Genomic DNA, 22,546 nt, shown 5'->3' with positions numbered 1-22,546 from the left:
AAATGTAGCACATCATACTAATTTCAGTGTCCTGGATTTACATTTGCTATTTACTTCTAGTCTATGAGACGAGCTGTGGACAGGAGCGATATGCTTTTGGCATGAGCTCATCTGCTATCTGAGCATCTGAGTCAGTAAAACTGGAAAGCTTTTTTAGGACTATAATTTCCTCCTCATATGTGTGTCTCCACAGACAGAGGCCTGAGCTATTGATTGATTCAAGACAAGGTTGTTTTTATTGAACTTCGATTCTCAGTTTGTCAGTGTCAAAGTAGCCTGTCATTTCCATCATTTGTGCTAAAAAAAAGATTTTGCTCAGCCTCCAGTCATGTAAAAGGACATATAATTGCATCAAATGTGGTAATAAAAGGCCCATTTTTTCCTGGACCCTATGCTAATAAAAATGTTCCCCATGTGTGCAACTTCTGTATGTCCCTCTACTGTACTGCTCTATGCCACTATGCAAATGCACTGATATGCATGCAATGCTTTATTATAAAGGAGATTTTTTTATGCGTTCTGGTACAAATGAAGCACTGAACACAGGTAGTCTAGACTCTAGCTAACCACCCTATACTAAAATATCCTCACAAGCCTCTCTCTATATGGCCAGCCAGCCATATATCCTGGCTATATGATGAAGTTATTATTTAAGAGCATTGAAGATGAATCACAATCAGTAAAAAAGTATTGAGCTAGCTAACTAGCAGATTTACATCAATCATCAATATCAACGATCAGCTGATAGCCTACCCTCTTTTCCTGATGTCAATCATGTCTATAGGAGTCACTGTAACTAGCTTGCTTAACATTTGTGATGAGTGAGTGTGTTGTTGCAGAAATAAATAGGCATATGCTAAAACATTTAAAACTATATTAAAATGAGTGCCTAGCACTGGGATTGAACACAAGATCCTCTGAGCTGTAGATCTGTAACGAGGCCCGCTAGCTGGTAATAGGTGCTTACGTTGCCCTAGTGGATGATAGGAAATTGCTACGGAAGTCAAATAAACCAGGATGCCACATTTTGACCATTTCAAATATGCATAATTATTATGTCATCCACTAGAGTCTGGCCTGCTCTACTTCACACTACCTGCTCAACCTAGAGCTGAACATGGAAACCTAGAGCTGAACATGGAAACCTAGAGCTGAACATGGAAACCTAGAGCTGAACATGGAAACCTAGAGCTGAACATGGAAACCTAGAGCTGAACATAGAAACCTAGAGCTGAACATGGAAACCTAGAGCTGAACATGGAAACCTAGAGCTGAACATGGAAACCTAGAGCTGAACATGGAAACCTAGAGCTGAACATGGAAACCTAGAGCTGAACATGGAAACCTAGAGCTGAACATGGAAACCTAGAGCTGAACATAGAAACCTAGAGCTGAACATAGAAACCTAGAGCTGAACATGGAAACCTAGAGCTGAACATAGAAACCTAGAGCTGAACATAGAAACCTAGAGCTGAACATAGAAACCTAGAGCTGAACATAGAAACCTAGAGCTGAACATAGAAACCTAGAGCTGAACATGGAAACTTAGAGCTGAACATGGAAACCTAGAGCTGAACATGGAAACCTAGAGCTGAACATGGAAACCTAGAGCTGAACATGGAAACCTAGAGCTGAACATGGAAACCTAGAGCTGAACATGGAAACCTAGAGCTGAACATGGAAACCTAGAGCTGAACATGGAAACCTAGAGCTGAACATGGAAACCTAGAGCTGAACATGGACACTTAGAGCTGAACATGGAAACCTGAACATGGAAACCTAGAGCTGAACATGGAAACCTAGAGCTGAACATGGAAACCTAGAGCTGAACATGGAAACCTAGAGCTGAACATGGAAACCTAGAGCTGAACATGGAAACCTAGAGCTGAACATGGAAACCTAGAGCTGAACATGGAAACCTAGAGCTGAACATGGAAACCTAGAGCTGAACATGGAAACCTAGAGCTGAACATGGAAACCTAGAGCTGAACATGGACACCTAGAGCTGAACATGGACACCTAGAGCTGAACATGGACACCTAGAGCTGAACATGGAAACCTAGAGCTGAACATGGAAACCTAGAGCTGAACATGGAAACCTAGAGCTGAACATGGAAACCTAGAGCTGAACATGGAAACCTAGAGCTGAACATGGAAACCTAGAGCTGAACATGGAAACCTAGAGCTGAACATGGAAACCTAGAGCTGAACATGGAAACCTAGAGCTGAACATGGAAACCTAGAGCTGAACATGGACACCTAGAGCTGAACATGGAAACCTAGAGCTGAACATGGACACCTAGAGCTGAACATGGACACCTAGATCTGAACATGGACACCTAGAGCTGAACATGGAAACCTAGAGCTGAACATGGAAACCTAGAGCTGAACATGGAAACCTAGAGCTGAACATGGAAACCTAGAGCTGAACATGGAAACCTAGAGCTGAACATGGAAACCTAGAGCTGAACATGGAAACCTAGAGCTGAACATGGAAACCTAGAGCTGAACATAGAAACCTAGAGCTGAACATGGAAACCTAGAGCTGAACATGGAAACCTAGAGCTGAACATGGAAACCTAGAGCTGAACATGGAAACCTAGAGCTGTCAAAACATGGAAAACATTACAGGCTGGATAGAGCAGACCTGTGTAAAGTAGATGTGTGTATGCAGCAGAGGGCAGCATTCATCTGAGACAGACATTGGTGATTCAAAAAAAAGTCATGATTGGGAGTTTTTTGTAGTGACTGTTGACAATGGCCAGTCACAGGACTGCCAAAAGAGACTGAGCCAATCAGATGCGGGCAGGGTCAGTAAAGGTCAGTAACATTGTCATTTCTCATTCTAACAAATCGTCAGTAGGAGTCAGTGTTGAATTGACTAATACTTACAATTGAGTAATACTTTAATCTGTCGGGAAGTGAACTGGCAAACGGAGGGATGCTGGTATCAAATCATAGATGCCATTGCCAGCTGTTGTGCCCTTGAGCAAGACATCCCCCCACACCTCTCCTAAATCTGTTAGTGTATGTGTATGTATGGGTGTCTTTCGGATGTTGGGTTAAAAGAAGAACTCCAATTCCTGTTGGACCTTGTGTGCAATTGAACAATAAAGTGATCTTATCTTAATAAAGTATCATTACAATACCATAATAAGTCAACATTGCATTACGGTAACATGGATCTGTCACATGACAGTGGACTGGATAGTGTTGTTGTGCCACCATTTATATGGTTAATAATACAACATGGTATTATTAACCATATAAGTATTGATCTGATTTGAGATCAGAGGGACAACAGAGGATCCGGACACAGTTTTTCTAGATAAAATATTGATTATGATCACATGTTGTTTTTGGTCATGGTGGTGTGTGTGTGTGTGTGTGTGTGTGTGTGTGCATGCATGTCTCCATTGGTTCTCAGGAGTTGGGTTGTAACTATGCAAAAATACACATTTCTGTTCTCTACACGACAGTGGCGGTTGGTGCCATTTAAGATGATCCTGGTCTTATTTTTTTCAGCATATTGGATAACTGTCATTCATATTCCATTCACACAGCTCAATGTAACATCGATAGGTTAAGGCTACTACATGATACTCAAATTTTCCCTATATCCATCATGAGGTTGCTACAAACTAGCCTCTGAATGAAAGTTTACAACGTAGGTGCACTGGTCGAGAGAACAGTTTTTGTAATCATGGTGACAGACAGTGACACATTCAATACCGCCTTGCACACTCTTGCCTGCCTCTAGCTGATCTAGGGTGTAATCATCAGTGGCGAACAAGAATTTCTATCGGACAATTTCAGAAACGCACGCACGCACGCACACACACACACACACAATCGAAGGGGTTAGAAACACAGGGGTCAGCAACAATTTATTTTAAACATACATGCATTGTGTAACCGCTCTGAAATAACCACATGCATGTGTACAGTTAGGCTTTGAAATCAAATACACACACACAACAACAATGGTATTGTTCACCTAGTCTGTAAGGGATTTTGATTTGATTTGATTCAATGGGGGGAAATATGCACTGAGTACATCCCAGGGGATAACACATTAAAGTGAAATTAACTTTTTCCCAATATTATATGTGGTTCAGCTTCAGATGTTCCACCCTGAGCTGTACAGGCAACAGACCCACTGCTTGGAATTCATTTCCTCCAACATGTGTTCTGGGGGGTACATTAAGCAGATACCTAATGATGTTGTTTGTGACTAAGTGGTATTTGACCTCTGTTTAGTGAAGCTAACAGACAAACAGTTGACATGGAAGTGAACCCTGTCACTGTGTCACATGGAGGCCTGAATAACTCAACCAACATGAGAGAGAGACAAAGAGAGAGAGACAAAGAGACAGAGAGACAGAGACAGAGTGGGGGGAAGGGGAGGGGGGAAAGGAAAAAAGAGAGAGACAAAGATATAGAGAGACAGAGACAGAGACAGAGTGGGGGAGGGGGGGGGAAGAGAGAGAGACAAATATATAGAGAGACAGAGACAGAGTGGGGGAGAGGGGAGGGGGGGAAAGGAAAAGAGAGAGAGACAAAGAGACAGAGAGACAGAGACAGAGTGGGGGGGAAAGGAAAAGAGAGAGAGACAAAGAGACAGAGAGACAGAGACAGAGTGGGGGAGAGGGGAGGGGGGGAAAGGAAAAGAGAGAGAGAGGGAGAGAAGGAGGGAGGGTGAGAGAAAAAGTGCAAGAGTCCATTCTATCTTAACTCAAACCCACCTAACAGCAACTTTTCACATTGTTCAACACCACAGTGAAAACAAATTATTCTTGGATAAGTGAAGTTACTGTTAAACATGAACAATGCTCTGTCAAAGCACCTGCCACCAGAGGGGAAATCTCAAGACATTTTCTATTCATCAGTCTGAGACGCTGTGATTCAGTCACTCAGAGAGATGGAGGGGATTGTCTGAGTCTCTATAACAGGGCACACACATACTGTATATATATATATATATATATATATATATATATATATATATATATATATAACCAGATAGGTTAAATGGATCAGGAAGGACCAGGGAGATTGTTCAAGATTGACGTATAAATTGGTAGTGGTGTAAAGTAACTAAGATGTTTTTTGGTATCTGTACTTTACTTCACTATTTATATTTTGGACAAGTTTTACTTTAACTCCACTACATTCCTAAAGAAAATAAGTAGTTTTTACTTCTATACATTTTCCCTGACTCGTTACATTTCAAATGCTCAGGCAGGACCACAGTATTTTATTACCTTTATTTAACTGGGCAAGTCAGTTAAGAACATATTCTTATTTTCAATGACGGCCTAGGTGGGTTAACTGCCTTGTTCAGGGGCAGAACAGCAGAGTGTGGTCCAATTCACGCACCTATCAATATAACGTGGTGTCATCCCTACTGCCTCTCATATGGCGTACTCACTAAATACAAATACTGCATTTGTAAATTATGTCTGAGTGTTGGAGGTGTCTGAGTGACTGATTGCCCTTAAATAAATTTGTAAAAATTAAATTGTGCCTTCTGGTTTACTTAATATAGGAAATTTGATGCAAAGCATTTACTTTTACTATTTACTCAAGAATGACAATTTATTACTTTTTCCACCACTGTACTTAAAGACAAACACCACCCAAAAACTATCTCTTTGTATTTGCTTCATTAGTCCTTTGTTGACATAGTCCCAAAATGTCACAACTAAATTTTTCAAGATATGTAACTTTAAAAGAAAGAAATCATCCCCATATGATGCATTTAGCATCATATGATGTGAAATGCTTCATACAGGGATGATTTCTGTGACTCTGGATCAGAAGGTTGCATGTTTGATCCCATTCGTGGACACTATTTTGTTTTTATTTGATTTACCATATCCCAGGCCTTAACCCTTACCATAGGGAATGTGTGTCTTAACTTAATGTTTAAACCCTATCCCAGGCCTTAACCCTCACCTTTACCATAGGGAATGTGTGTCTTAACTTAATGTTCAAACCCTATCCCAGGCCTTAACCCTCACCTTTACCATAGGGAATGAGTGTCTTAACTTAATGTTTAAACCCTATCCCAGGCCTTAACCCTCACCTTTACCATAGGGAATGTGTGTCTTAACTTAATGTTTAAACCCTATCCCAGGCCTTAACCCTCACCTTTACCATAGGGAATGTGTGTCTTAACTTAATGTTCAAACCCTATCCCAAACTTTAACCCTCACCTTTACCATAGGGAATGTGTGTCTTAACTTAATGTTTAAACCCTATCCCAGGCCTTAACCCTCACCTTTACCATAGGGAATGTGTGTCTTAACTTAATGTTTAAACCCTATCCCAGGCCTTAACCCTCACCTTTACCATAGGGAATGTGTGTCTTAACTTAATGTTCAAACCCTATCCCAAACTTTAACCCTCACCTTTACCATAGGGAATGTGTGTCTTAACTTAATGTTTAAACCCTATCCCAGGCCTTAACCCTCACCTTTACCATAGGGAATGAGTGCCTAAACTTAATGTTTAAACCCCATCCCAAACCTTATTCCGTATGGTTAATGTGAGGGTTGAGTGCCTAAACGTAACCTTTATGGAACGGTACAGAGCACCAGGAGCAACAAAAACACTTTGAAATTTGACGTTTGGAGAACGTGGATGAACATCTAATTCTGCAGTGAGACTGCGAGATCTTGTTGAGAGGGACTGTTATCAGAAGGTAAGAGTAAGCAGGCAGAAATTGAATAAAAAGTCACATGATGTACTTTATAGATTGACTCATTCTCCCATTCGTGTATTTTGGCCTAACCACTGGGAAATAACACTGGATTGTAATGCTTCAAAACAATGTGTTTATAGGAGGACTGCAAGGCATTACCAAAATAGTTCCCTGACCAATCACACAGCTGAGAAATTCTTCATGTTGGAACATTTATTTGAGAAGTTCTCATGTTGATTATGTAAACACTGTAAATACCAGAATATCATTTTTATTTAATGTCTGTCTCTGTCTGCCTGAGTGTCTGTCTCTGTCAAACACGCATCTCTGAATAACTACTCACACAGATGACTCACACAGAGTAACCTCAACACCGGGCTAAAATAACATGGATTTAGAGCCTATACATGTATCATTCTTGTGCAATTCATATCTATAGACTACATTTAGCTTTTTCTTTCATTCTTTGTATCTGGAATTAGGGCATACGCCTAAGCTTTAGGGCCCAACTGTATGTGTGCCAAATACATGGTACTTGCTTTCAGCATGGCCAAATGCTTTCAGGAATTTAGGCAAAAAACATTCACTATGATCCACAGAGGCAAAAAACATTCACTATGATCCACAGAGGGAAAAACCTTCACTATGATCCACAGAGGCAAAACACATTCACTATGATCCACAGAGGCAAAACACATTCACTATGATCCACAGAGGCAAAAAACATTCACTATGATCCACAGAGGCAAAAAACATTCACTATGATCCACAGAGGCAAAACATTCACTATGATCCAGAGAGGCAAAAAACATTCACTATGATCCACAGAGGCAAAACACATTCACTATGATCCAGAGAGGCAAAAAACATTCACTATGATCCACAGAGGCAAAACACATTCACTATGATCCACAGAGGCAAAACACATTCACTATGATCCACATAGGCAAAACACATTCACTATGATCCACAGAGGCAAAAAACATTCACTATGATCCACAGAGGCAAAAAACATTCACTATGATCCACAGAGGCAAAACACATTCACTATGATCCACAGAGGGAAAAACCTTTACTATGATCCACAGAGGCAAAAAACATTCACTATGATCCACAGAGGCAAAACACATTCACTATGATCCACAGAGGCAAAAAACATTCACTATGATCCACAGAGGCAAAAAACATTCACTATGATCCACAGAGGGAAAAACCTTCACTATGATCCACAGAGGCAAAACACATTCACTATGATCCACAGAGGCAAAACACATTCACTATGATCCACAGAGGCAAAAAACATTCACTATGATCCACAGAGGCAAAAAACATTCACTATGATCCACAGAGGCAAAACATTCACTATGATCCACAGAGGCAAAACACATTCACTATGATCCACAGAGGCAAAACACATTCACTATGATCCACAGAGGCAAAACACATTCACTATGATCCACAGAGGCAAAAAGGACCATGTCAGAGTTTAATTCAAAAAGAGAAAACCTGTGAAATGGTTATCTTTATGAGCATCATAAAAGCTGATATTATTTCAACCACAAAAAATATGCATAATAAAGTCGAACTGAAATCTAATCAGAAACATGATGGGTCGTTTTCATAGATTTTAATTCCCTTAAAACCGGTCAAATATTTGGAAATTTTGCATTTTCTCCCGGTCCCTAAAAAACTTTGCTGGGCGAGAGAAGCAGAGATGAAAGAGAAAATTGTGCAGATGTCAACTAGATTGAAGCATTCATTCTATTGATGTATGACATATTTTCTGGTGAGCAAGGGTTTGTTTAGTCTTCTAGGGCAGTGGTTCCCAACCAGGGGTACTAGGACCCCTAGGGGTACTTGGCCTATCTACAGGGGGTACTTGAGAAGACTCGTGAGATAGTAGGCCTACTGGGAAAATGCACTTAAGAGGAGGGGGGGGGGGGGGGGTACTTCAGGGGTACTCAGGGCAGAGCAAAATTCAGTTTATATAAAATAAAATAAAATGAACCTTTATTGAACTGACTTGCCTAGTTCAATAAAGGTTAAATCAAAATAAATACAAAATATCTGAATTTTGCTCTGCCCTGAGTACCCCTGAAGTACCCCCTTAAGTGCATTTTCCCAGTAGGCCTATGGTCTCACGAGTCTTCTCAAGTACCCCTTGTAGATAGGCCAATTACCCCTAGGGGTCCTGGGGATACCACACCTAGTTGGTGGAACAGTAACAGAAAAAGGTTGGGAACCATTTTCTATGTTTGCAGGTTAGGGTTTGGTACAGGCCTCAGATTTTCACTTTATCGCGTAAAGTCAGGCGTTTGCAGATGGGGTTTTACCAATTGCGGGCAGGTGTGGGTGAACAAACAGCTGACCGACGCATTACTTCTGAATACCTTTTCACACAGATGACCAACACAGACTAATCTCATCGCCTGGCAAAACTGAAGCACAATAAGAGTATATAAGGAGGTGATTCATGTTTTGGGGGGAATTCGGTGGAAGTCACGTGGCTCTCCGTCAGTGTCCTGTTGTTTTGACAGGATTGACAGTTTGCCAGTGGAGTTGGTGTTCAACATTCAGTCTCTTTTCAGTGGTGGAAGGAACCCTCCAGCGTTGGTGCAGTGTGTCTGGGGCTGCTGTGTGCTCTCCTACTGGCTGGGATCATAAGTCTGTTAGTCTATCATAGAAATCAAATGACCAGTTACAACAACCTGGCTAAAGAGAGAAACCAGCTGCAGAAAAGCCGTAACAAACTGACTGAAGAGCGAAACCAGCTAGAGACCAGCCACAGCAACTTGATTAAAGAGAGAGACCAGTTACAGAGTGAAACAGAAAGACTGAAACAGTCTTTAATGGTCAAAGGGTACTGTTCGCAAGAATGGAGGAAGTTTGGCTTCAGCTGTTACTACCTCACCACTCTGAATGGAAACTGGGAGGAGAGCAGATTGGACCATTGCTTTCAGTTATAAATAACCTCCTTTCTTATTATCTTCTCTTTTGTCCTTCCCTCTCTTCACCTCTTATCTCCTCTCCTCTCTTCTGCTCTCTCAATTCTTCTCCCCTGTTCTCCTCTCATTTCTTACCCTCTCCTCTCCTTAAATTTCCTTTCCCCTTCTCCTCTCCCCTCCCCTCTGCCTCTGAAGCCCCAGATCCATTCTACCAGTCGATGCTGTATCAGAGCAGCTGGTGTCTCTTGGTGAACCACAGGTGGCACCAAACACACATCCTTTAGGCAACCTCCTATCAACTCAGGTTCAACCCAGAGAGAGAGCTTTGGGAAATATTTTCATACTCATCTTAGACATCTCTCTCTCTCTTGGTCATGCACATGCACGCACGCACGAAAGGGTTGAAAGCAAAGGGTCAGCCGCGGTGCAGCGCCTTTGTAAAAAGCAGAAGTGAAAGGTCTTTTAATGCGCTCTCTCTGCCTCTCTTTCTCGTAAAATGTATATATGACCATCTAGCATGGTTTCTGCTATATTCCCCTGCCAGCTACTTCTCTCCAGCAAATCCTATTAAAGCTATTATCATACACATACACACATCCAGGCTGTATCACATCCGGCCGTGATTGGGAGTCCCATAGGGCGGCGCACAATTGGCCCAACGTCGTCCGGGTTTGACCGGGGTAGACCGTCATTGAATTTGTTCTTTACTGACTTGCCTAGTTAAATAAAGGTTAAATGAAAAACAAATCAAATAAAATACATTTACTCCTAACAGCCATTGGAGAGCTGACTGACAGTTTGAGAGGCAGTGGATTAAGATAATATATAATGGTAAAAGATTTCCCCCTATTTTTCTGTTATTGGTAATGGACACTTGACCTAGGGCTCTCATTCTTAAAGACACAAATATCTGTATCTCAACACCTGCACATTGTTTGCACACATGCATGTGTACAGTTAGGCTGTAGACAGGGTGCCAGGTTAGACACTGGCACACATGGCTGCAGGCACGCAGACACACGCACACACACACACAGAGAGAGAGAGAGAGAGAGATGGCATTGTTTAAGGTAAGTGACTAAGTGTTTGACCTGTGTTTAGTGAAGTAAAAAGAGAGACAGACAGACAGTAGACATGGAGAGGAACTCTGGGGACAGGCCCAGTTTAGTCTCTCTGTCACTGTTTCACATAGTAGAGACCTGACTGACTCAGCCACCAGGAGAGACAGAGAGCAAGAGGGAGAGATAGAGATAGAGATAGAGATAGAGGGAGAGGGAGAGAGAGAGGGGGGAGAGAGAGGTAGCGAGAGAGAGAGAGAGAGAGAGAGAGAGGGGAGAGAGAGAGAGAGGGGGAGAGAGAGGGAGAGAGGGAGAGAGAGGGAGAGAGAGAGAGGGAGAGAGGGAGAGAGAGGGAGAGAGAGGGAGAGAGGGAGAGTGAGATAGAGAGAGAGAGAGAGAGAGATAGATAGAGAGAGAGAGGAGGGCAAGCTGTACAAGCATTTGATTGGGCTCCCTTGGAGGGAGGTTGAGGATGCCTGGTTGTCCCTTATGGACGAACCCTGCTTGTGCGCCTATCGAGCGCTCTAAAAGCCTCCACCGATAGGATCATCATGTATGTGTGCCAACAGCCATGCAGCATGGAACACCAGCTAGAGTGTAACACCATGCAGCATGGAACACCAGATAGAGTGTAACACAATGCAGCATGGAACACCAGCTAGAGTGGAACACCATGCAGCATGGACCACCAGCTAGAGTGTAACACCATGCAGCATGGAACAAACAGACTTAACACTGCTTAAGGACAGGCAGCTCCATGTCTCTGTCTGTCTCGCTCTGTCTGCCTGACTGTCTATCTGTCTGTCTCTGTCTGTCTCGCTCTGTCTGCCTGACTGTCTATCTGTCTGTCTCTATCTGTCTCGCTCTGTCTGCTGACTGTCTATCGGTCTGTCTCGCTCTGTCTGCCTGACTGTCTATCTGTCTGTCTCGCTCTGTCTGCCTGACTGTCTATCTGTCTGTCTCTGTCTGTCTCGCTCTGTCTGCCTGACTGTCTATCTGTCTGTCTCTGTCTGTCTTGCTCTGTCTGCCTGACTGTCTATCTGTCTGTCTCTGTCTGTCTCGCTCTGTCTGCCTGACTGTCTATCTGTCTGTCTCTGTCTGTCTTGCTCTGTCTGCCTGACTGTCTATCTGTCTGTCTCTGTCTGTCTCGCTCTGTCTGCCTGACTGTCTATCTGTCTGTCTCTGTCTGTCTGGCTCTGTCTGCGTGACTGTCTATCTGTCTGTCTCTGTCTGTCTGTCTCTGTCCGTCTGTCTCTGTCTGCCTGACTGTCTATCTGTCTGTCTCTGTCTGTCTGTCTGTCTGTCTGCCTGACTGTCTATCTGTCTGTCTCTGTCTGTCTGGCTCTGTCTGCGTGACTGTCTATCTGTCTGTCTCTGTCTGTCTCGCTCTGTCTGCCTGACTGTCTATCTGTCTGTCTCTGTCTGTCTGTCTCTGTCTGCGTGACTGTCTATCTGTCTGTCTCTGTCTGTCTCGCTCTGTCTGCCTGACTGTCTATCTGTCTGTCTCTGTCTGTCTCGCTCTGTCTGCCTGACTGTCTATCTGTCTGTCTGTCTCTGTCTGCCTGACTGTCTATCTGTCTGTCTCTGTCTGTCTTGCTCTGTCTGCCTGACTGTCTATCTGTCTGTCTCTGTCTGTCTGTCTCTGTCTGCGTGACTGTCTCTGTCTGTCTGTCTGTCTCTGTCTGCGTGACTGTCTCTGTCTGTCTGTCTCTGTCTGCCTGACAGTCTATCTGTCTGTCTGTCTGTCTGTCTGTCTCTGTCTGCCTGACAGTCTATCTGTCTGTCTGTCTGTCTGTCTCTGTCTGCCTGACAGTCTATCTGTCTGTCTATCTGTCTGTCTCTGTCTGCGTGACTGTCTCTATATGCCTGTCATTTGAAGTGAAATATTACATAGTATCCTTGTAAAGATAATGAATATGAGGTTATAAAGTGCTGAAGTTCCTCTTTAAACGAAGTTGGCCACCGGAGATTCACATGGCGTGAAGCAAACTATTAAAATCTTCTGAGAAAGACTCAAACATACATTTCCCACACCAGGCAGGTATCAATTGATAAGCCACAAAATGTGAACCTTTTGCAAAGTGATATGCGTCACGAACTATGAAGCATATATTGCGTTCAATGCAAAAAGATATGCATCAAGAGTAGTGATGCACAAGTCAATAGATTGTGTTCATTGCAAAGAAGTTGGGGATAAAGCAGCAATGGGTGAGAGACAGACAGACAGACAGACAGACAGACAGACAGACAGACAGACAGACAGACAGACAGACAGTATACATGGAGTAGAACCCTGTGTAACTGCAGAGAGATAATGAAGGACTATGTTGATCAAATCTAACCACAGTTTATTTGTCACATGCACAGAATGCAGCGGGTGTAACGGTACAATGAAATGCTGCCTTAAAGCTCTTCCTCAACAGTGCAGAATAAATGTAAGGTAGCAAAAGTAACACAAATAGACAAGAGAAAAATAGTAAATGAAAAAAGAGAAGGTAATACAATACTTAATAAATGAACACAAGAACTGACCATAATAAACAATGTGAAACAGTGTGCAGGAACACTGTGGAGGTAGATCAATAGGCTCAGCAGCAGGGTGAAGAAGAGTGTGTGTGTGTGTGTGTGTGTGTGTGTGTGTGTGTGTGTGTGTGTGTGTGTGTGTGTGTGTGTGTGTGTGTGTGTGTGTGTGTGTGTGCGTGTGTGAGTGAGTGAGTGTGTACCTGAGTGTGTGTGTTCGTATGTGTGTGTGAGAGTGTGGTCGGTATGGGTGCAGTTAGACAGCCAGTGATAACTGCATGAAAATAGGTGTTTCCGGGTATTTTCCAACCTGTACACAATCAGTGAAATTTATTGTGAGCGGGAGCACACTCCTGACCACGCACTGGCACAAGTATTTCCGGGATCGTACACTCCTGATGTAAAAAAAAGGCCATTATTTTGCACCTGACCTTTCCCAGAGTCCCGTTAGGGTGGATATCTCTCCATCTCAGCTGTCAATCAGAACGCTGAAGTTTCAGCCAATCAGCATGCCCGAATGCACATTTGGACACTGCACCCGCCCACTCTAGCTCAGAGTGTTTATGTGGTTCCAAGAAGAAGATGCAAGTTTTGGCTTGCTACCAAGGTTTTTCATTGTGTTTACTAGGAAGATTGTGCAGGCATCCAAGAAAGTGAGTTGTGGGGTTTATTGTTGGGATGTTTTATGCTACGTAATGATGATTGACTGCAAGTAATTTACCTTAAGTTACCTTGTTACATCTGCAACTGTATTAAAGTAATGTTCTTATCCTACAGCTTATGTATATTTCAGATACTCCATGTTGTTTATATTGCATAAGTGCCAGTTTCGCCTTGATTGCATGAGCATCTGCGCTGTAGATGCATATTTGTCTAGAGTAATTTGTATAGTCTGTATACCCATGCTACCGCAGCGTTTTCATAGTAGCCATTATTGTTGCCATTTGCAGGTACCAGGGCAAGCCTCTAGAACAGTCTAGACTAGACGTTTCAGAACTGGAGCTCATGCAGGTGCAGTATAATTTATGACCCCAGAGACAGATCTGATAAGATCACCACCAGGCCTGAGAGAGAGGGCCATATATCTAGCTTGTCAGACTAGTTAGCTCTCTCTCTCCAGTGAGATGTTTATCCACATGTTGATATGCTGTGTGAATATCCCTATTCAAGTGTAATGTTAGGACATTCCTTCCTGTGTAGATCTTCCTATTGTTTAGTTTCCAACACTGTGTTTCTGTTTTTATCTTTCAGAACCACAAGTCCATTTCTAACTGTAACCACAAAGATACTTCAATGATGTGTGGGTTTGTGCAACTGTGTGGTGGTGACTTAGAGAATAAAGCTCTGGATATGAAAACATCTGCCTGGTTTCTGCCGGACTGCCTGTAGTGGGTCAGACCGAAGTACAGTCAGCGTTAAGTCATTAGCTGGTGAGGGTTCAGAAGCCAACCGCTCAGATGGCTCCAGCTGACCCTTTTTATGCCCGGTTACTCGTTAACAAGGATTTCTGGGATCGTACACTCCCAATTATTGTGCATGAACTTAAACTGACGTTTTCTGGTGTCTGAACTGCATGACACTTGCACTTGGAAAGAGGAGACATCATAGCGTCACGTCAATACACACCCAACCAACTAGATAGTACCACTTACGTTGGGGCGGGAATATTTGAATTTCCGTGTCAGTTAGCTAGAGAGATCCCTAGATCCGTAGACACCTCCGTAGAGATCCACTCACTGCCTGTCCGCAACATTAGCTGTGATTTCAACGAGAAGACTTCAACAAGACTTTCAGCAAAGTTGACATCGAAGTACTTCAAAAGAACCATGGTCTAGGAACAATTTACACAGTAGGTCTTATGTTAGTGTGGTGGTTGTACATTTCAATTATTTACTAGCTAGCTAACGTTAGTCAGCTGAATTAAGTGCCAGAGATGAATAAACATATTTTAGCTAGCTAGCTACTTTGTGTTATGCAAGAGTTTAGGGGTTAGTTGTTGCAAGGTGCTTGAATGCCTTACAAAATAAGCTGTTTATCAAGGTAATAAGACTTACGAGCACACTGTGTCCTATTGCAGGGAAGTGATGTTTTTTGTTTTTGTGATCGATATTGAAGCGTAGAGGTGTTTTATGGAGACATGAACAATTATTCTACTCAATATCCCTACACCCCAGTCTCCTCTGCTACCTCCCAGGGAGGAGGAATACCCTAAACTCCTCGTTCTCACAGGACTCGGGCTAGTTCGCTGTTGCCAGGTCAGTCTTGGGGGTGACCCGCCTGAGGTGATATTTTTTGTCTTTGGAAGATTATTTTAAAATAAAAAAATGTAATAAATAACATGAGGTTATGGCTGAGCATTTATACACGCATTGTTATTATAAAAATTATATATATTATTCTATTTATTAGGATTGCAATCAATGTGGCAACTTTTGTATTATCAAAACCTTCTTTCTGTCATTGTGTTTCTGTCAGACATGTTGGATACAACACTGGGTCGTTGACCAGCAGTGGTTACCCTCCCCAGGACATGTTGCCCTCCTGCTCCTCCTCTGCTGTCTCTTCCTCAGCCAGGGCATGCAAGCTCCCTGTTACCCAGAGGACCCCCATGCACCTCCTCAAAACATCTATCACATGGGTCGCCCACCTACTCCCGCCTTATATCCTAATGAGCCCCAGGTCTACCCCACAAATGCGATGCCACCCCCTTCACTCCAGGACGAGCAGCCCCCTCTGGCAGACAAAATGAACTATTTGTAGAACATTGCATAGGAATCAAAATCCTATTTTTGTAACTTACTCTGGTTATCGACCAATGATTTCCATTTGCATAGTTATTTGTTCAATTCTAGAATTCACTTGCAGCATTTGAATACATTTCTTCAGTTCCTGCTCTGATTCATCAGTCACACACTGTGTCATGTTTCTTTTGTCTTACAGTGCCTTGCAAAAGTATTCATACCCCTTGGATTTCTTCACATTGTATTGTTACAAAGTGGGATTAAAATGGATCACAATTTAATGAACAATCTACACAGAATACTCGGTAATGTCAAAGTAGAAGAAAAAATGTACCATTTTAAAGATTGATATAACTACAACGACTAGATTTGAGTTATTTAATTAGTATTCAGCTCCCTGAGTCACAACATGTTTGGCAGAAGGTTACTGCTGTGATTCTTCTTGGGTAAGTGTCTAAGAGCGGTATACATATTACCCATTATATTAGCCCATTATTCTTTTGTAATTCTTCAACCTCTGTCAAGAGGATGGGATCATGGCTAGACAGCTATTTTCAAGTCTTTCCAAATATTTTCAAGCAGATTTAGGTCTCAACTGTAATTTGGCCACACAGGAACATTTCCTGTCTTCTTTGTAAGCAACTCCGGTGTAGATTTGGTCTTAAGGTGTATGTTATTGTCATACTGAAAGGTGAATTCCTCTCCCAGTGTCTGGTGTAAAGCAGACTGAAGCAGGTTTTCCTCTAGGATTTTGAATGTGCTTAGCTCCATCCCGTTTCCCGATGTCAAGCTTACCCATACCATGATGCAGGCACCACCATGCTTGGAAATAAGGAGGCAGTTACTCAGTTATGTGTTGTGTTGGATTTGCCCCAAACACACTGTAAGAATTTGTGTTTAGGACAAAAAGTGAATTACATTTCTGTGTTCAGTTCAGAAGGACGACTATCTTTGTGTCTGGGTGGTTCAATACATAATGCAAAGCATAATTATTAACTTGACCATGCTTAAAGAGATATTCAATGTCTGATTTGTTATTGTTAACCATCTACAGTACCAATCACTGCCATTTTGATGAGGCTTTTGAAAAGGTCCCTGGTCGTTGTAGTTACATCTAGCTTGAAAATCAATACCTGACTGAGGGACCTTATAGGGAAGGACACTCAACATGCACAGCACTTACACAAATGACTGATGATTGGCTGAGAGAAATTGATGAGAAAATGATTGTGGGGGCTGTCTTGTTAGACTTCAGTGCAGATTGACATTTTCGATCATAGTCTGCTGCTGGAAAAAGTGGATAAAGAGTTACTTTCCTAACAGAACACAGAGGCTGTTCTTTAATGGAAGCCTCAAATATAATCCAGTTAGAATCAGGAATTCTCCAGGGTAGCTGTTTAGGCCCCTTGCTTTTTTACATTTTTACTAACGACATGCCACAGACTGAGTAAAGCCAGAGTGTCTATATATGGATGACTCAATACTACACGATGAGACAGCCTATAGGGAGGTCAGAGACCTGGCTGGGTGGTGCCAGAATAACAACCTATCCCTCAACGTAACCAAGACTAAGGAGATGATTGTGGACTACAGGAAAAGGAGGACTGAGCACACCCCCATTCTCATCAATGGGGCTGTAGTGGAGCAGGTTGAGAGTTTCAAGTTCCTTGGTGTCCACATCAACAACAAACTAGAATGGTCCAAACATACCAAGACAGTCGTGAAGAGGGCACGACAAAGCCTATTCCCCCTCAGGAAACTAAAAAGATTTGGCATGGGTCCTGAGATCCCCAAAAGGTTTTACAGCTGCAACATCGAGAGCATCTTGACTGGTTGCATCAGTGTCAGAGGAAGGCCTTAAAATTGTCAAAGACCCCAGCCACCCCAGTCATACACTGTTCTCTCTACTATCGCATAGCAAGCGGTACCGGAGTGCCAAGTCTAGGACAAAAAGGCTTCTCAACAGTTTTTACCCCCAAGCCATACGACTCCTGAACAGGTAATCAAATGGCTACCCGGACTATTTGCATTGTGTCCCTCCCCCCAACCCATCCCCTCTTTTACACTGATGCTACTCTGTTTATCATATATGCATAGTCACTTTAACTATACATTCATGTACATACTACCTCAATTAGCCCGACCAACCAGCGCTCCCGCACATTGGCCAACCGGGCTATCTGCATTGTGTCCCGCCACCCACCAACCCCTCTTTTACGCTACTGGTACTCTCTGTTCATCATATATGCATAGTCACTTTAACCATATTTACATGTACATACTACCTCAATCAGCCTGACTAACCGCTGTCTGTATGTAGCCTCACTACTTCTATAGTCTCGCTACTGTTATTTTTCACTGTCATTTTACTGTTGTTTTATATCTTTACTTACCAATTGTTCACCTAATACCTTTTTTGCACTATTGGTTAGAACCTGTAAGTAAGCATTTCACTTTTATATTCGGCGCACGTGACAAATAAACAATGATTTGATTTCTACACGGCTGCTACTACAGCGACTGAAATGACTGCAACACTCAACAAAGAGCTGCAGTTAGTTTCAGAATGGGTGGCAAGGAATAAGTTTGCCCTAAATATTTATAAAACTAAAAGCACTGTATTTGGAACAAAATACTCACTAAACCCTAAACCTCAACTAAATCTTGAAATAAATCATGTGGAAATTGAGCAAGTTGAGAAGACTAAACTGCTTGGAGTAGCCCTAGATTGTGAACTATCATGGTCAAAACATATTGATGCAGTAGTAGCTAAGATGGAGAGAAGTCTGTCTGTAACAAAGCAATGCTCTGCCAACACTATCAACAAGGCAGGTCCTAGAGGCCCTAGTTTTGTCGCACCTTGACTACTGTTCAGTCGTGTGGTCAGGTGCCACAAAAAGGACTTAGGAAAATTGCAATTGGCCCAGAACAGGGCCTCATGGCTGGCCCTTGGATGTACACAGAGAGCTAATATTAATAATATGTATGTCAATCTCCTCCACTTTCAGCCAGGAGAGATTGACATACATATTATTAATATTAGCTCTCTGTGTACATCCAAGGGCCAGCCATGAAGCCCTGTTCTGGGCCAATTGCAATTTTCCTAAGTCCTTTTTTGTGGCACCTGTGGCACCTGACCACACGACAGAACAGTAGTCAAGGTTGCAAGTTCAAACCCCCGAGCTGACAAGGTACAATTCTGTCGTTCTGCCCCTGAACAGGCAGTTAACCCACTGTTCCTAGGCCGTCATTGAAAATAAGAATTTGTTCTTAATAACTTGCCTAGTTAAATAAAGGTAAAATTAAAATTAAAATTAATTTTCTGGCTTCAATTGCAGTTCTTACTTTCACCACTAGGAGTAGTTACCAAACTTGTTGACTAAAGGTAGCAGCAGAGATTGAAGCTTTTTTCAGGACACATTATTTTCACTCCAATTTGATACTAAGTGATTTTCGTAGCAGGTTAGGCGAGCATTTTCGTTTACAAGAATATTGCCGGTATCGGTTAGCAGAATTAGGTGAATTACCTCAAAGTTAACTTGTTTTGACATTGCGTTGTTGTTTTTAGCTGAAGAGATGATGTATTGTATGTGTTCAGTGTATTTTTTAACACTTTCAGACAATGTGATAAAAACAATAGTGCACTAAAACTTGAGTTAACAGCGCCAATTAGAACTCTAACAGTGCTACTTTTAACATGTTACAAAATATAAATAAGGAGACACGGAGTGCTAGCTTCTCTGTTCTTTTCACTGGGTTTCCTCCAAAGTCTGAAGAAGAGAGGTGGGTGCCTGCAGCAGTAGCATTCTGAATGGAAGGCTCAGAAATCGAAAATCTAAATATTTAACACACTTGAACTTTCAGAATTTGTACAAAACATTACAGAATTCCATATGTGGAAACATTGCTACTGCAACATGTCAATGCCAACTCTTCACATGTGAGGAGAATAACCCCATTTCACCACATGTGATCTTGCAATAAATTGTGAAACTAAAAATTATATTTACACATGTGAATGGTTTTCACTTGTGAACTTGCAATTCCACATGTAAATGGGAGATTTCACATGAGAAAGTTTTTCACATGAGAATGCATATACACATTTCTGAGGTGAAAACAAGTTTTTCTTCTCACATAAAAAAGTGCTGTAATCATGTGAACTCACATTTTTAAGCTCAACATGTGAAAACAGCTATTTCACATGTGAAAATTTGATTTGACAAGAGCAAATGCAAATTTGACGTGTTTTTTTGTAAGGGTTTTGCAAGTGTTAGTCATCCTCGTGGTTGTGAAAAATATTTGTATGATGTGCAACCAAGAAAATGTCATTAGTACAACTCAATATACTGTATAATGAGTCACATGTTAGCGCTGTTATATTTTTATATTATGTCATAATACATGTCATTGCCGTTATGTTGTCAATATTGTCTGCACTGATTAAATTCTATAGACAAAATACTCAAATATTATTGTATCATTCAGACGATACAATAAGGTTTCTTCACATTGAAAACAGCAAAGGACTACACCTACATCCCAGAACTTGAAAAAAACAGTGTTAAGACTTGGCTCTCGACGGGGACTACCAAGGAGAATGATCCTGAGATCAAATGAACCAAGACTCCCTGAAGTGCCATCACCAACTACGGTTGAGCTTCTATAACTTCAAGGAGATGTCGCAACACAGGAAGCAGTTAGCACACCTTTGAGTGTGAAAGGACATGAGCTTTCCCTATTGTCAGACTTGGTGGCTCCCAGGAAGCGTGAAAACCTACAGAGTACTCAGAAATGTTGTTGAAAGAGGGGGCCTTACAACCAAACTTATAAATAATTTGTAAATAAGGGAAGTTTGTGTGGGAAACAATACATTTGTGTGAGAAACAATATTTGTGTATTCTTTACCTATCAAATAGAAATTGTTATTGTTAAACTGTTATGTAAACATACTTGGTCATGATAAATAGAATAGTGTAGTTGTGGAAAGTGTTCAACTGTTATGTAAACATACTAGGTCATGATAAATAGAATAGTGGAGTGATGAAATGTGTTCAACTGTTATGTAAACATACTTGGTCATGATAAATAGAATAGTGGAGTGGTGAAATGGGATCAAATGTTATGTAAACATACTAGGTCATGATAAATAGAATAGTGGAGTGGTGAAATGGGATCAAATGTTATGTAAACATACTAGGTCATGATAAATAGAATAGTGGAGTGGTGAAATGGGATCAAATGTTATGTAAACATACTTGGTCATGATAAATAGAATAGTGGAGTGGTGAAATGTGATCAACTGTTATGTAAACATACTTGGTCATGATAAATAGAATAGTGGAGTGATGAAATGTGATCAACTGTTATGTAAACATACTTGGTCATGATAAATAGAATAGTGGAGTGGTGAAATGTGATCAACTGTTATGTAAACATACTTGGTCATGATAAATAGAATAGTGGAGTGATGAAATGTGATCAACTGTTATGTAAACAAACTTGGTCATGATAAATAGAATAGTGGAGTGATGAAATGGCAGCAGTTGTGTGTTTTAAGGTTCATGAGTATTTGGATTGACGTATTTAGCAAGTTGAACTTGGAGATATCTCTGGTGGTACTGCTGGACAGTAAATGGTAGAACAGTTGTACATGTTGTTATAGGCTTTGTGACAGCGCTTGGAGTGATTTACTGTGCTGTCTTCTGGAGTGAGGACTTCAGAGCTCTATCTCTCCAGCCTAGAGATTACCACTTGGTTCTTGTCCCAGGGCTCCATATTGCCAAACAACATATTGTCTTTATGATGCATGTCTGTACTCCTTGTGATCTGTGCAGGTTGGCCTGTGGCAAAATTACATTTCTGGTAGACCGGACAGAGCGCAAAAGCCCCTCCTCCAGGCAAAAAAGTTTCATATGTGCCATCCTGTTCACACATCTGTCCAGGCTCTGACCGCAGCACTTCCTCTCAAAGTCAGTGGCCATCTCCTGGCAATTCAGGCAGGTGCACCAACGGGGCTGTCCTCGGCCTGGGATGTCTGGAGATCTTGGCATAGCTTACCATAAATGAGGACTGTATTACAGTACGTTCCTGTTAGGAATGTACTGTAATATCTACTGTGTATAACAGATAATGGTTTACATGCAAAAGGGTGCCACACTAATACAATCGATACAAACCATCTTTATAACCAATGTAGCTAATGCAATGACCCCTTGTAGATACCAAATAAAATGCAGTAGCTAGTTGTTCTTCTATGACATCATACTCGTATCAATTTGTTTGACATTGGTGCACATTTATCACTGCTTGACTACTTCACAAAGGTCTGTTCGATTTTTGTTGTTGTTACTAATTAGCTTGTTAGCCTAGCTAGGTAGCTATAGCTAAGGACTAACACAAATCAAATCAAATCAAATCAAATTTTATTTGTCACATACACATGGTTAGCAGATGTTAATGCGAGTGTAGCGAAATGCCTGTGCTTCTAGTTCCGACAATGCAGTAATAACCAACAAGTAATCTAACTAACAGTTCCAAAACTACTGTCTTGTACACAGTGTGAGGGGATAAAGA

The sequence above is a fragment of the Oncorhynchus clarkii genome, chromosome 13 (genome assembly GCF_045791955.1).
Source record: "Oncorhynchus clarkii lewisi isolate Uvic-CL-2024 chromosome 13, UVic_Ocla_1.0, whole genome shotgun sequence".
Classification (NCBI taxonomy): domain Eukaryota; kingdom Metazoa; phylum Chordata; class Actinopteri; order Salmoniformes; family Salmonidae; genus Oncorhynchus; species Oncorhynchus clarkii.
This window is presented reverse-complemented; position numbering follows the sequence as displayed.